Source organism: Sycon ciliatum, chromosome 11 (assembly GCF_964019385.1).
Source record: "Sycon ciliatum chromosome 11, ocSycCili1.1, whole genome shotgun sequence".
Classification (NCBI taxonomy): Eukaryota; Metazoa; Porifera; class Calcarea; order Leucosolenida; family Sycettidae; genus Sycon; species Sycon ciliatum.
Genome location: NC_088653.1, coordinates 9,936,940 through 9,952,726, shown reverse-complemented (window position 1 = coordinate 9,952,726; position 15,787 = coordinate 9,936,940). Strand labels below are relative to the sequence as shown.

Genomic DNA, 15,787 nt, shown 5'->3' with positions numbered 1-15,787 from the left:
AACTCCGGTCCAAAATCACCCCCATTTTTTATTGCGGAATCCATTAGAGTATGTCGTAAGTGGTAGAATGGCGAAAACCGGAAGCTTCTACGACAAGGATAACATACCTAAATTACCAATTGCAATTTTCCATATTTGGCACGAGGGGGCCCCCGCCCACCCTGTGACGTAAAACGTTCTCAGTGACCTCCAATTTTTTTTATTCAAATGGTAGACCTGCAGAAATTTTGAAAAAGGTATTCACTGTTTTTTCTTCAATCAATAACCCTTGTACTAGTATTCATTCGATCATCATGTTGGAGGAAGAGGAGACCACGGGAGGTGTGGAGGTGGACGCCACTTCGGATTCAACAACACCGAGGCCTTTTAGGTTCGAGCCGAAGCGCGCATCAGCGTCTGCGAAACTGTCTACAAGTAATATTTCTGAGACTACAAAACAGATGAACGTGAAGAGAACGCTTTGGTTGCAAGTGCTCGCGTGAGAAGCACTGCTTGATGCCGTTGCGGACAATGCAGCATGATGTGGAGCGAGGTCGAGTCGACTTGTTGCTGGGAGGTTCCTGCAGCTTTCAGTAAACGCGGCGAGCAGGAAGGGCTGCAGTGCGTCACGCAGCACTCAGAGTTTGCTGTTGTTTGCCTGCAAAAATCGGTGCTCGAGGTGGCATTGCTTTCCTTCGAAGAATTTCGGGCAAGGTGTGGACCGTGGTCAAACAGGTGAGGATTCACTGAATCGGTTTCATTATTTCCTTTCTTTCCATGTTTCATGTACCGGTACAAAGTAGATGGGAAGTGTTGTGCAATGATTTTGTGTACAGTATTCAAATTCACCAATTTCCATCACACAATCATGAAGTTCGATTGCACCCATGCCAATATAATTATACTGGTACAACGATGTCTTTCATTCATACTATTCCTAGCACTGTAAGTGTTTCAACTGTGTGTAAAAGTGATGTAAATTTGAAAAAAGGCCAAAGTGTCTTTAGTATAGTAGCCCATAGAAATATTAACTCGAATCCGAAACTATTTACACTGAAACTATTTACTTTTACACAATCATGAAGACACTCGTGATAATTATGTGTATCTACATCTCTCCAACTGTTTTGTGCAGGATTTGGAGACATGTGGCGTATAGACAATACACATGGTTCACCCATGGATACTTTGGACGCAAGCAGCGGCGTGTGATACCGTCTTGCGTGGTATGGAAGATAAAGCAGCTGTACCAGAAGCCAATGCAGATGCGCACTGGGGCTTTGAGGAAGCAGTTGGACATGATGATGATGATGATAATGCTTCTTGGCCTGGTTGACGTTCACATAATCATTGGTACATGTGCATGCAGAATGTAGAAAACAGTTGACAGACACGATTTATAACTATTCTTGACTCGGGCAATATTTGTGTTTTCGGGTGGGCGCATGCTTTGCACCAATGCAGCTGCACGAACAATCTGGTAAAGTTGACAGATACAATGGCACAAGACTGTACTGTGTTCGGGAGCATAGGGTTGTGCCGGTGCCGTGTGCCGTTGCGAATGCCGAGAATGGTTGTATGCACATCGTTCAACAGGTCCTTCAAGAAGTTGCAGGACATTGTCGTGCAGCTTCTTGGCCACTTTGTTCTTTTGGTGTATTCCAGCCTGTACCTGAGCACACCCTCCTTGGTTTTGGCGTGCGCTCTCCCAATATTGGCATTGTGGGACAGACATGCCGACTGTACCCGTGCTCTCATGCCATTGTACGAAAAGTGGACACGTTTTGGTGCCCACTTCAGTATGACAGCATGGAAAATTTCCAGACTACAAATCATACTGTACCTTGTATTTGTGGCAGTGTAGCTGCAACCGGAAAGTAACGCAATGGAAACTTACAGATAAAGAGAACCGAAATAACACACATGATAACGTTCCATGTACATTACATCAATTCTCGACTTCACTGACTAGGATTTTGAGTAGAGGACTTTGAGTAGGACTGTAGTCGTTTAGAGCTACGTTCTGGACGGCACAAAATCATGCCGTTCACTTACCTCATCGTGCTGACGTTCCTGGAAGTAAGAGTCGAAGATGGTCTGCTTTTGCTGGCAGCAGAGGTAGAGGAGCTACTAACTATTAGTATGACATGCACCGCCAAGTTTCAGGATGGCAGAGACCCTGGCTTCAAGCGTCGCTGCTGCTTCTGCTTATAGCCACCAATGCTTTGTGCAAACTCTTGTTGGAAATCTCTTTCATAGCACATCTCAGTGAAATGCTCAGTGCAGACACGATTATTTTTCGTCGGAAAAAAATCCTTCCAACATACTCTCCATAGCCAAGCTGTCGTCAGGTTCGCGTCAGCCAGAGGAAAGCCATGCTACGACAGCCCGCAGGCGCCTCTTTCTTCGTGACATTGTTGCATCCAGAGACGCAGCAGCGAGTCGTGACAATAAATCGGGCATGGCACTGAACAACAAGCACTTCAACAATCGCCAAGGACTTTTCATTCTTGCTTCAATTATTTGAAAACTTCATCTGAGTGGACCGGGCTGAGAACGTTTTACGTCACAGGGTGGGAGGGGGCCCCCTCGTGCCAAATATGGAAAATTGCAATTGGTAATTTAGGTATGTTATCCTTGTCGTAGAAGCTTCCGGTTTTCGCCATTCTACCACTTACGACATACTCTAATGGATTCCGCAATAAAAAATGGGGGTGATTTTGGACCGGAGTTCCCCTTTAACTACAACATGCAGAAACTTGCGGTACGGGGGAGTGCCGGTCATCGGAGTGAGAGGCTACGGAGAGAAATGCGTAGACACAGCGGAAGCAGAATGCTAGCGGAGCCAAATATGTACAAGAGAGGATTCAGGGTCAGCCGGGTAGACACTGCAAGAGCAGAATGTTGACGGAGCCAAGCTTCTAAGGGAGTAGCCGGAAATGAGCGTGGGCAACACCCCATGATTTATTCACTTTATCAAAGTAAATTAGTAATGAGAAATGGAAGGTGGGAGGGTAAAACAGTACAAGCAAACAGGAATAATGTACATACAGAACAGATCGAAATATATAGTCAGGCAAACTCTAGCAAGACACTTTGAGTGCGACGTCGAACGAATGTCGAATGTCGCCCAGGTTGAGCGCCACATACAAATGCCATGGTGACGCCACGTCGCACGCCTCCCACATCGGAGTTGAGCACCACGCATGAATGCCACGTTGAGTCACGTTCAATGTGACGTAGAGAGACACGTTCAATGTCACGTAGAGCACCAAGCGACGTAGAGTACCAGATGTGCATGCACTATGCTTTTTTGGTCAACATGATCACTGTTATGTGCAGAGCCAGCAGCAAAGCATTTGCATGCAGTCACAGCACTATCAATCATAGCAGCATAGATTGAGCGGTATGTAACGGAACCTCAGCCATTCCGTTCCCCGGGACGCAGGACACAAAGGACAAGACTACTTTGGTTTACATAATTATTATTGACATTACGGAAATGGAGACAACACTCAAAGGGACGAACAAGAAGACTGACAAAAGGACTCCCGACTACAACATCGCGCATGCTCATATCACACATGCACGCGACTAGACGAGACAGTTTGGGGAATGCCATCACACAGGAAAAAAAACACATCATTTCACAACACCTGCCCCTTGATGACATTCCACAAAATAATAAACCGACACCACGTTCCACATGCACAACAGCAAAAGGAACCACAGCAAAACAGAACAACCAAAACCAACCAACAGCTTACATTGTAGCACAACAAAACTGGGCCACGGCACAGGGCCAAACCAAGACACAAGAGCCGACGCTCTCAACCAAGCCGCACCACAGGGCCAAACCAAAAAACACAAGAGCCGACGCTCTAAACTCAGGCACACAAGGCCAACCGAAACACGAGGGCCAAAGCTCCAACAAATAACAACATGCGCGCAGCAGCGCAAAATAAATCTACAACGCAAATTAATGCAGAACAGAACGACGAGAAGAGCAACATACCGACAACCAAACTCAACAACACAGCAACGAACTGAACAGCGAGAGAAACACGATCAGACAACACAGCGAGCAAGACAACAACAAGACGAACAACAAAGAACGACACACAGTCGGTGATGCCAGACTCATGCACTGGCCTCTGGCGAGCCATGGCCACACGCTCCATGCGGTACCTGCCGTCCCAGGCTCCAGTCCCCAGCTTCTGACGGTCCAACCACCTGCTCTGCCTCCTCTTCCACCGTCTTGCGCTCCCACCAGCTCCTCTCCTGACCTCCTCCATTCCCACGCATACTTTATAGTTTTACTTTGTTGTTGACGACGACGATGAACAGACTCACTACAAACTAACTCATCCTCTGCGTCCCGGGTTTCGGCACCACTTGTTACTGAATTGTTACTACTACTACTAGCTTAATTAACCACCCCTGCATCCAACCCTTGGCATGCTACAACCGACAACCGTTGCAAACTTGGGTGAGAAAATACATACAGTAGATTCAGTATAAAAATTGGAAAGAAGGTCATGGAAAGAATGAAAAAGGCAGCTGCATCAGCATGCAGCTGCGCATCAAAATCAAATGTAAAGATGGCGACCATGAACGACTGCGACGTGGATAAACTGCAAAACAAACTAGTGCAGCGACACTGACTCGACTGAGTAAAGAAGCGGAGAAGACGAAAACGGCAAGGAAAGCGGATCGATACGATCGCTCAAATGCACTAGCCTAGAGCGTGCAAAGCGCATGCAGTCAAACGGTCACGTGATAAGTGCGTACACAAGTCATACGTCATAATAATGCAGTTGACATGACAGAGAAAAGGAAACAAAGCTGAGCGCGAGGCGAACAAATCTGCAGAGCGCAAAAATATAAACACATTGAACGAAGGATTTGTTTGAGAACAAAATGCACAGGCAGACAAAGAAGAAACAGTTCGAAGCTAGAATCAATGTCCGTGTTTCTTAGAATCAAGCATGGGGAAAGCTAACTAAGAGTAACTACCTCTGTCACGCAAGACCGGACCTAAACACCTACGAAGTAAGAATTGATGTGTTACGAGAAATACGTGTAGTGAAATAAATTGGTATGCATTGCATCGTGACACAACTTGCAAAGCTGCATGTACGTGATTGTAAATGTACAAACAACATGCAACGTCGTAGTAAGCACAATCGTAACTCGTGAATTCCGTGTTGTTGACTCAAGGCAAGCAGTACCTCGTGTACACGCTGACAACGACGAACGAATTCATTAGACTCTGATAATAAATACTAAAAATATAAAAGAACAACAAAACGTAAATGTCACCTATGATTACACAACAGGTAGCACAAAGCTGCGTGTATCCATTAATCTGCATTATCACCATAATGCTACACACACTTCTCCTTTATTCTTTTTCTTTCCTTCTTTTCTTTTATTCCTTTGCTGAGAGCCTTCTGTTCCCTTACTTTCTTTTCATCTGTGTCCCCATTCCTGGGTTACTTGGACTTCATTCGCTTCCTTGTCATTGGACATGTTCAGTCCGTTCGGTTTGCGAATTCAAATAAACACAACCAACCAACAAACCAACCAACCACGCACGCGCGCGCGCACGCACGCACACATACCTTGTGTACAGCTGCCAGTAACTGGCTATGCTGCCCCGATGCGGGAGAGGAGAGGAGAGCGCGCAGTCATGACGCCCCGCAGACATGTCGCCGGATGCCACGGAGCCGATAGAAACGTCTCTCCCACCTGCACTCATGTTGAAAAGTGGCCACGATCAACAGGCTTGCCGCCTCTCCGAAAATTGTGTCGGCCGAAGCCCGAAGCCGACTTGCAGCAACGGCCACAGACACTGCAGTGATGACCGCAGCAGCGCTCAGTCGAGACAGCGTACCGGAGTGGGGACGCCAAGGGCACAGATGCTTGAGCTGGAGGCGATGAGGCGTGAGCAGTAGCGGTTGGCTCCCCCGGCAGAGATGCTTTTGCTGGGGGCGATGAGGCGTGAGCAGTAGCGGTTGGCTCCACTGTTGTAGATGGTGATGGCTGACAACGGTGAACAGCCAGCCCCCCCCCGCACTTTTAAACCACCGCCGGCAGGTGCTGCAATGCCGTGCACCACGCTGAAGCTCAACCGGAAGCCGACGCTCAGCAAGGCACTTGTGCCGTGTAATACCCGAATGTTTGGTGAATGTTCTGGTGCAGGTGTTACAGTGAGCAGCCGACTCCGGTGCAGGAGGGTCAACACTGGGCAGATAGATGCTGCGCCACTCTTGTCGCTCTTGTGCGGACTTGTACCACTCTGGGACATGGAGTAGAGTAAGATCCGAGCGAATGCGGTCCTTCCACCTGAGACGTGGTCCATGTGCTGGCCTAGTCTGCGGCAGCCAACCGAACAGAAGCTGCTTCGGAAGGCGGTAATCCGGCATGCGGGCACCATGGCCAAGCCACTGCATTCGCTGGCGACGCAGGATGTCAGAAAGCAGATCACTACTACCCCAGCGCACGCACAGGTCGCTGTTGGTGATGTGGTCCGTCTCCTGGTCAATGCGCGATACGCCAAGGATAGCACGGATGCACTGGTGGTGGAAACGGTCCAGACGATCTTCATCCCGGCGCAGCACAGGCCAGGATTCAGAGCCATAGAGGAGGACGGACAACACGCAGGCATCATAGATCACTCGCTTCGTTCGGATGGAGATAGCGTTTTTTTTTAATACGCACCGGAGTGTACCGAAGGCCCGAGAAGCCTGTGCAAGTCGCCGGTCAACTTCAGGACCGATCCTGCCCTCTGGAGTCATCAAGCACCCAAGGTAGATGAAGGACGGCACGCACTCCACCGACTGACCATCGATGACAATGGGACGGCGGTCATCATTGGGAATGCCGAAGCCGCAACACATGAACTTCGTCTTGGCAAAGTTGACTGTGAGACCAAATGCTGATGCCACAGAATGGAAAAACTCAAGTGCCCACTTGGCCACTTCACGGGAGGGCACCATAAGAGCAGCATCATCAGCAAATTCCACATCCAAAGCTGCAGAACGCTGGTGACACGTGCGGCTGTTGTTGAACAAGTTGTCGTTGATGTTGAACCTGAAGTCAATGCCCGCGTCTGGATGTTGACGCTGCACCTCACTATGCCACTTCTCGAATACAAGGACAAAGTAGAGATTGAAGAGGACGGGAGAGATTGTACATCCCTGTCGCAGACCATTGTTCACCGCTATCTGCTCAGTATGCCAACACGGACACGGGTAAACATGCCGTCGTGGAATGACGCGATGAGACGAACCAGGCTCTCAGGTACACCTAGAGCGCGCAACGCAGCCCGCAAAGCCTCACAAGGAACAGAGTGATACGCCTTCTTTAAATCAATAAAGATTGCAAAGCTGCTGGTGCGGTGTTCGTACAGTTTCTCTGTCAGCTGGAGGACAGAGAACATCTGGTCGATGCAGAAGCGGCCTCGCCGAAAGCAGCATTGCGAATCCGGCAGTTCCTCCTCAGCCAGTATCTGCAGGCAGTTTTGGATGAGACGGCCCACAACTTTGCCCACCACGTCGAGAAGGGCAATGCCGCTCCAGTTGTCACATCTGGACAGGTCACCCTTTTTGGGGATCGGCACAATCTCGGCATCACGCTACGCCTGGGGCATGCAACTCTCCCGCCAGACTTGATGGACTATCTCTAGTAGAGCGCCAGTGAAAGCAGGACCAGCATGTTTCACCATCTCAGGTAGAATGCCAGACTCTCAAGGTGCCTTGTTCTTGCTCAAGCTTGTGATAGCTCGGTGAAGCTCGGCCGCAGTCGGCAGCTCAGCCAGTTCGTTGTTCTCCGGACGAGCAGTCAAGGAAGCTAATGCATCTGGCTCAAACTGGCTTAGGATGTTGAGCACTTGTTGAAATTGTTCATGCCAGCGCTCTGCCAGGTCCTAGTGGATGCACAAATCACACCTTCCTTGTCACGTATCGTCATAACTGCTTTCGGACGGAGGTCCTGAAAGCAGCGCTGGATATCCCGGATGGCCGTCCACGGTGATACTCTGTGGTTCTGCGCCCTGCCTATGTCTGTTTGGGCTGCTGTACGTTCCAACCACTGGTTCCTGGCGTGGCGAACACCTCTTCTCGCCCCGGAACGGGCGAGTTTGTACTTTGCACAATCTCTGGCGACTCCGCTGGCAATCCATCTATTATATGCTAATCGACGCTCCTAAATCAGTGGTCCAAGCACGTCCTGCTGGTCAGAGAACCAGTCAGGTGACCGACACGCAGAGAAGCCAAGAGTGGTCTCCGCAGCAGTGGACAGCGACGTGGCAAGGGCATCCCAGCGCTCCTCGATAGATATCCACAAGACGAGAGGCAACTGACTCCTGATACGCCCTGACATGAGTGGGGGTACTCACATCAGCATCGGTTGCCATTGACGAAGCGGGTGACGGCTTCAGCAGGCTCACTGCAAAGCGCCGCCGTTTGGGCGCAGCCTTATCACTAGACAGCCACATCCGCTGAAGCTGAACAGTGAGGCATACCATACGATGATCTGAGCGACAGTCCCCATTCAGCACAACGCGACAATCACGACACAGGCGTCGGTTCTTTTTGATGCATGATGATGAAGTCTATTGCTTGCCATTGCTTGGTCCTGGGGTACTGCCAGGATTGTTTGTGGAATGACCTCTTTTGAAACCAAGTGTTGCAGACGGTTGCATTGTTCATGGGCAGGAATAAAAGCAACTCCGCGCCTGACTCGTTACACTCGCCAAAACCATGGGGGCCACGAACTCCCTGCCAGTCATCAGCAATTCCAGATTGACGGGAACCAACTCTGGCGTTGAAGTCGCCTAGAAGAACGAACTTGTCTTCGCCAGGCACATCCCGTATCGCGCGTTGCAGATCGTTGAAAAAGCTGTCCATGACAGATCTCTTGGCGCGGTATGTCGGTGCGTAACAGGCGATGACATAGAGATTGACCGACTTTCTACTGCGCCGCGACACGAAGCGAAGCCTCGCCACAGCGAGACGGGGCGAAACCGGTGCCCCCTGCGAACCTCTGTCTCTCCAGGCACGAAGCGCGCGTCCGTGCAGCACAACAGCTACGCCCTCGCCGCGGAGAAAGAAACCATCACCGCTCGGCAATCTCTGCCCAGACGATAGGACAGCCGAATCGCCAACAGAATACACCTCCTCCCCAAACCAGCGAGTCTCATGCAGGCCAGCTACCTCTATGTCGAGTCTCTTCAGCTCGCCGACGACGACATCGACCCTCCGATCAACCTTGTCAAATTCAAAATTTGAATTCCTCAAATTTGAATTCTTTCGAACAAATGCCGTCTCCACAGGCCCAGAAGCATTCACGAGCGACCTGACATTCCAGGACGCCAACTGCATGCACTCTCCTCTCCTTCTATCTGCGGATTTAGATTTAGACTTGCGTCGTCCATCAATCACTCGCGGGCTCGCAACACCGCAACTAGTGGAGCTTCCCGCTGCACGGCGAGTGGCAGCATCAGGCGCTACCCTATACTCGACGTGCATTGCCACAGGACCCTTGACGACCCACAGCATTCAGCTGGGACGGCAAAAAGGCCACCCCAGCCCTACAAGCCCAGGAACCAAGGTAAAAACCAAGGAAAGGAAACTTGCAGGCAGAGCTCCAAAAAATGCAACCGTCTACCAAGGCCACCAAGGCACACACACACACACACACACACACACACACACGCACGCATGCACGCACGCACACACACGCACACACACACACACACACACACACCTTGAACCTTGAACGTGCCCATTGCCGATGGCAATGACAGCGAAGGGACTATCTGCTAGCTTTGCAGTACAGAGCATGGCGCTTGTGGTCCCCGGGACAACGGCAGACCTTTTCATATGCGCAGCGGAAGCCAGAGTCAGGATCAGAAGTAGCGCGGGCCGGAGGACGAAGATGAGCAATCTGCCTCCTGGGCAGCATCAAACCAGCAGTCAGAACGCACAGGGGGGCTGATGGAGCGGAGATCATCCCCGATGAAGTCACGCCACCGCTTGCGTGGACCATGGCGAGGGCGTGTTGCAGGGAGCTCCCCAAAAAAACTCGCTTCGGCATGCGGTTGTCGTTCATCCGGCCAACATTGCCAAGCCAACGCAGTCGATATTCCCGGATGATGTCCGCGACATCACAGTCAATGCAGAGGGTTCGGGCCATGGTAACGGAGGTTACGCGGTTGTCCCACTGGTCCCGCCTGGATACGCCAACGATGATGCGAACACACTGGTGATGAAAGGTGTTGAGAGAGCGCAGGTTGGTGCCTTCGGCGTCCACGTCTCTGCTCCGTACACACACACACACACACACACCTTGAACCTTGAACCCTGAACCTTGAAACTGCCACCTTAAGCTGATCCAGTGCCTCAAAGTGGCAAGGAGGGCAGAGTTACTTCTTGCATTTGTGTTGAGCCAGGTACTGGGGACGTGTGAACTTCCGACAGCAGGTCGGGCATAGGATGGTGCGGCGCTCCGAGCCAGAGCTGCATGTTCTGCGGCTGCAGTTGTGCCGGCGGTGCCCAGTTTGCATGACCTCAGATTGACTTGAACACTTTCCCCGTACAGCAGAGTTTATTTATACACCCCCGTATTTGTATACGTCTCCCAGGTTCAGTGTACCTGCTCATGTACGTCCCTGTGCGGACCCTACCGTGTCTACGAATTTCCATAAACGCACTTGTCTCTCCTTATTGATTTTTCCTTCTCTCTTTCTCTTTCTCTTGGCTCTTTTCCTTTGGCATTCATACTGTTTGGTAACACTTTTCTTGGTCCTCAATTATTAATATTACAGTGCAAACCTATCAAGCACGCCAAAATTTCATACGGAATCGACCGACAGACATTTGTGGTGGCCGTGGTTGGCAACCCTGTTGAGATCCTAGTTGAAGCAGACCTCCAGCTTCAACGTCTAGTTAGACCTGTGTCTCGTTCACCTGCATGTGAAAGCAAGTGTTCTCGGGTCACTCACATCTGTTGGCGCATATGCACATCTCTGCGCAGACGTAATTGCTGGCATCGGAGGTGTCAGCATACGCTATGACGAAGCAGGTGAATTAAACCCTGCTACGTTTGGCCCGGGCATAGCAACTTCTGGCATCACAGCAACAGAACACCCCGTACGTCATGTGACCGTTACGAAGGATGATATAGGCGTAACGCTAGAAGCCGACAACGGTCTAATCCGGTGGTATGAAGACACCGAGCAGTGGCGCTGGAAGGACGGACGGACAAGCGCCAACCTGGCCGATCGGCTCAGTCATTTGCCAGTGCGCACACAGAGCTCTGCTCGATGGTCAACAGGCTCAATTATGTGCAGAACTGGACTCGTGGGTAGATAAGGGTTGGCTAGTAGAGCTTTAAGAGGCCATCCACGGATGTGTTGGAGCCTTCATTCCACTATTGATGAAGAGCCAGACACACAAGGCTAGCACTCTGGTACGTCCGTGCCTAGACTACCATGGCCTCAATAACCTGATCCAGTCCAGGCCCAGCACGGATGCGCCTGCATGTGCGCAGAAGATCCGTTAATGGCGGAAAGTCGGAGAGCGGTATGAGCTCGTCGACATACACCAGGCTTACCTGCAAGTGCACGTCGATCCTGCTTTTCAATGCTACCAGGCAGTCGTGACAAGCTGTCCATGATGACGCTAGTGTGCCTTGGGCTAGCAATTGCCCAGAAAGTTATATTACATGGCCTTGGCCTGAGGTGGACAATTATGTTGATGATGTGCTGACGCCAGCATTGACAGGAGAAGCAGTATCTGCTGAACTGGCGCGCTACAACCTGCCCACAAAGCCACCAGAGCTACTGTCTACTTCTCGAGTCTTTGCACTGCAGCTGTCGACATCTGCTACCAGCACCAGATGGTGGAGGCAAGATGGCATACATCTTACATTTGAGTGCATCACCAGCAATCAGCGACATCGCGCCTGACAAAAGTTTTTCAAATAAAATATTTCCACCCAAACGTCACTGCTAGCATGCTGGTACTGAGCTCGCGCGATCGAGTGTGAAGTTTTTTTTTGTGATCTCAATGAAAAAGGATTTTTTTGAACTCACGCTGTAACAAGCTCTCTGATGATCTGCATGTCTTTTTCGGTGGAGGTGATTTTTGTTGTTGTTATTGTTGTGGCTGGCGACGAGAAGGCTCTCATTTACGCTAGGTATCTCATAGACAGAATGAGCCTGGTTTTTTACGCCAAGCTGATGTTTTCAGCAGCAGTCCGCTGTGGAGAAAATTCAAGCAGTCTTAGGGGCCTGAAGTTTTCGCTGCTTCTTACCGGATCGACAGTGGGAAAGAAGGTACGTTTATTTTATTGTAATAAATCAGGTCGCGAGGTCGACACAATTGAGCTGTTCGTTGCACTGTGAATTTTGTTGCTTTAGGGTGGCAGCGTGCAGTACCTTGTGAAATGGAGAGACTTTATCCTCTATGAACTTGGGAGTATGAAGATATCAGATATCAGTGACGATCTATCAGGTGATTTCATTTCATTTTGGGTGAATTTATTGAATGTATTCTTGCATGAATTTGAAAATCTCCCTTTTGTTTGCTGTAGATATTTTGATGGTTCGGGGAATGTTGGGCCCTTTCTCAGATGACGAATGTTTGAGGCTGCTGATGGAGCTTGCACTGCTGTGCAGTGAAAAATAGAAGTGAAATAGTCACAAAAGGCGCAATGGAGTTTTACGTGTAATAGTGCTCCACATTATTGTGTCGAGCCCTCTCCGCTGGCACAAGGAAGTTTTCCTCCTTGAAATGAAATAGTCTATTTCTGACTTTCGAATCAGAAACTGGACAAAGGGGGTTGGGACCGAAGAATTTCCCTGTGAAGTTCTTTCCTCCAGGTTGGGATGCTTGCATGAACGTACATGAACAAGGCCCACAGGCTCACTACCTGATTACCTTCAAGCCTATGATTCGCCGTAGTCCATGTACGTTCCTCCCAAACATTCTTGTAAACGAGAATGCAGCTTCAGCACACATTTTCTATTTCTTCATGTTGCGCTGCTGTTGCCGTTTCCCAACGATATGATGAGGCTCTCCGTTATGCTTCTGCTGGTTTTCCTGTGCAGGTATGTGCTGCCGTAGCTCAGAGAAATCTTTGGCCAGGGTAGCCAAGATGGCATCACCCACATCCTCCTCTCCTTCAGGTTCACTTGTAGGTTTGGCATTCATGCTTGACATCTCCTTCAGTACTGTGTAGGTCTTCTCCTATTGGTTTTTGTCTGCCCATACCATTTGCACTGCTCAGTGATGTCGGCGACAGTCGCCTCCAGCTCACCATTTTCCATTTTTTCTTTACTTTTTGGATACGCTGTGTGTCCTTGAGGTAGCATTTGAGGCTGACCAGTTCTTCTACCTTTGTTTTGCAAACATTCTTGTCTAGTGTTCAGTGATCGAACCCAGTCAACGTTGAAGCACCCTTGTTATTTCTTTCCGTTTCTTTTTATTCTTGTACACCGCTGCCTGCAACCGTGCATTTTTTAGAAAATAGGTTTGCGAGAATCTCTTTTCACCTGCAGCAACCAGAGTTTGAAAGTACCGACACAAACTGGAAGCATGCCCAGTTTCCAGACAACTAGCTGCTTCAAAAATTCTTATGTCAGATGAGTGACTGATTGCGCAGCCGACATTATGGTGACATAATGTGTCCTTGTAGTTCTGTTTATTATTACTTGTATATTTCACTGTTCGCGTCAAACTCGGCTAAAGGCCGAGTTTTCCGCATCCGTAGAACGCCACCACCCTTCAAGGATCGTGTGTTTTAATATTATAGCAGTGTATTTTGGTATTTGCTTTGACCATCAGTCCTTGGCTGATGCTGGTCATGCCTTCAACATGTAGACGCGTTTTTCAAGGCATTCAATATACGTAGGCCGCAAGATTCTATCTTTTCATACCGAATACCGATGGCTAGTGCTTCCCCACTAGCTGCGCAAGTGTCACATCTGGCTGCGGCCAACTACCCTTTAAATTGTGTGTTGCCGCTATTGCTGTCTATGTCTCTGTGTGTGCCAGTATATGAGGAACGAGAATTGGTGTTATTGTTGTTGTTGTTGTTGTAGTCGTTGTTGTTGTTGTTCTGGTTGTCATGGGCTGTGGCTGTTGAATGTAGGCTGTTGCTTTTGTTGTTGTACTCTTTAGTTGAAGCTGCATCACAAATAGGTAACCACCTTGATGATGGTGCACAATATCCGTTGAAGAAGCTGCAAAAAACACTGTATTCTCAAACCAGTGAGCTGCAGAATGAAACCAAGTATCAAGCTGGCAAAGCTGTCAGCCACTCTAAACGAAATTTACACCAAACAAGTTGCTATTTGTCAACAGGCAGTCATAAAATTCGACTCCCTGACTCAGTCACTCTAGACTACGACTCATACGAGTCGTACATGCAGAGTACTGACCATGCTGACTGTAGTCACTGAGTAGTCTACGTCCTTGTACATGACAGCATGCATCATGTCATGTCAGTTCATCGACATGGCATGCATCCAGCACATGGCCATGGGAAAGCCCCTACAAAATGGCCTTCAGAGAAAGCCACGCGGTTGGAGAGGTAGTTTACTCGAAAAAACTGAGAAAGAAGTGCTTTTCATCTTCTTGCTGTTCTATGTCAAGCCAGAAACAATTGAGAAGCTGCTTGAAATGTGCAGAATGAGGCGATTTCCCAGGTCTTTGAAGCTAGAAAGCGCACTGGACCTGCAATCTTTTGGAACTGGTCCTTCTTGAGGACAGAGATCAGACTAGCCAGGTGACAATGCTGTGGTTTGTTGGCTGACAATATTTGGAGGAAGCTTCAGAAATGACCATGAAGAAGGTCAATTCTTGCTATTTCCTCAAGATCACCAAGGTAACAGATACTTTTCAGTGGAGAAGAAAATCATGATTCTTAGGAGTTGAGATCGCATCGGTTGTTCAATGTTTTTCACTTTCGTTTTTTTCGTTGTGTAACTGTTTGTCTTGTTGGCGTGGTTCACTGGTTTGATGCCTTACATTTCGATCATGGCCATAGTTCAGAGCAATTTTCTTCCTTCCAAGATCACTCTCTGCAGTAAATGCGCAAATATTTTACGGAATTTCGGACTCTGTGGGATGTCATATAATTGCTGGTAATGGTCCCCTGACAAAGCGAAGCGCCTTCCAGTGGACCGTACGACTGACCTGTCACTAGCCAGTATGCGCCTGGCCCCAATCCGTTTCTTTGTACTTGAAGCATATGGCAAGCACAACAACTGGGAAAGACGATCCAGTTCTGTATGGCAATGTACGGTGTACCCAGGAAGTAGTTGAGCATCTGGCATGTGGTGACCCTGCGCGTGGAGTTTGGCGTGTGCCATCAACGTCTGACGGCAACTGGGCAGTCTACTGCGACGCATCTGACCTGGCAACTGGCGTTGTGCTGAAACGCAATGGAGACATCATTGAGGATGGCAAGTGGCTACGTGATGCAGACGACAGGAAACACATCAACGTCGCAGAACTCGACGTCGCAATGCGTGGCCTGTAACTGGCTGTTGATTGGGGCATGGAATCGTTGCAGCTCATTACCGACTTCAAGGCTGTATTTGGATTGCTATGTGAAATTGCCGAGAATGTATGCCGTGTTCGCGTAGTAGGCCTGCATAAGGTGCTCATAGAACATCAATTACAAGTGGCAACTGACCTGATGGAGACCGGACGACTAAACTGCACCCAACGCTAGCGCAGTTGACGATGCAACGGGACAAGCCATCACGCACAAAAAAGTACAGCATGCCCAGAGA

At 49.3% G+C, this 15,787-nt stretch overlaps 2 long non-coding RNA genes across 2 annotated transcripts; both read left to right on the top strand.

The window, feature by feature from the left end:
- The first annotated feature begins 202 nt into the window (after positions 1 to 202).
- LOC135827415 (uncharacterized) lies at positions 203 to 1,480 on the top strand. Its single transcript, XR_010555442.1, has 2 exons — positions 203 to 714; positions 1,115 to 1,480. It is a non-coding gene; the product is annotated as an uncharacterized LOC135827415 (long non-coding RNA).
- A 10,634-nt stretch (positions 1,481 to 12,114) lies between these two features.
- On the top strand, positions 12,115 to 13,998 carry LOC135827453 (uncharacterized). The gene is made up of 2 exons (XR_010555453.1): positions 12,115 to 12,322; positions 13,097 to 13,998. It is a non-coding gene; the product is annotated as an uncharacterized LOC135827453 (long non-coding RNA).
- Positions 13,999 to 15,787: the final 1,789 nt, after the last annotated feature.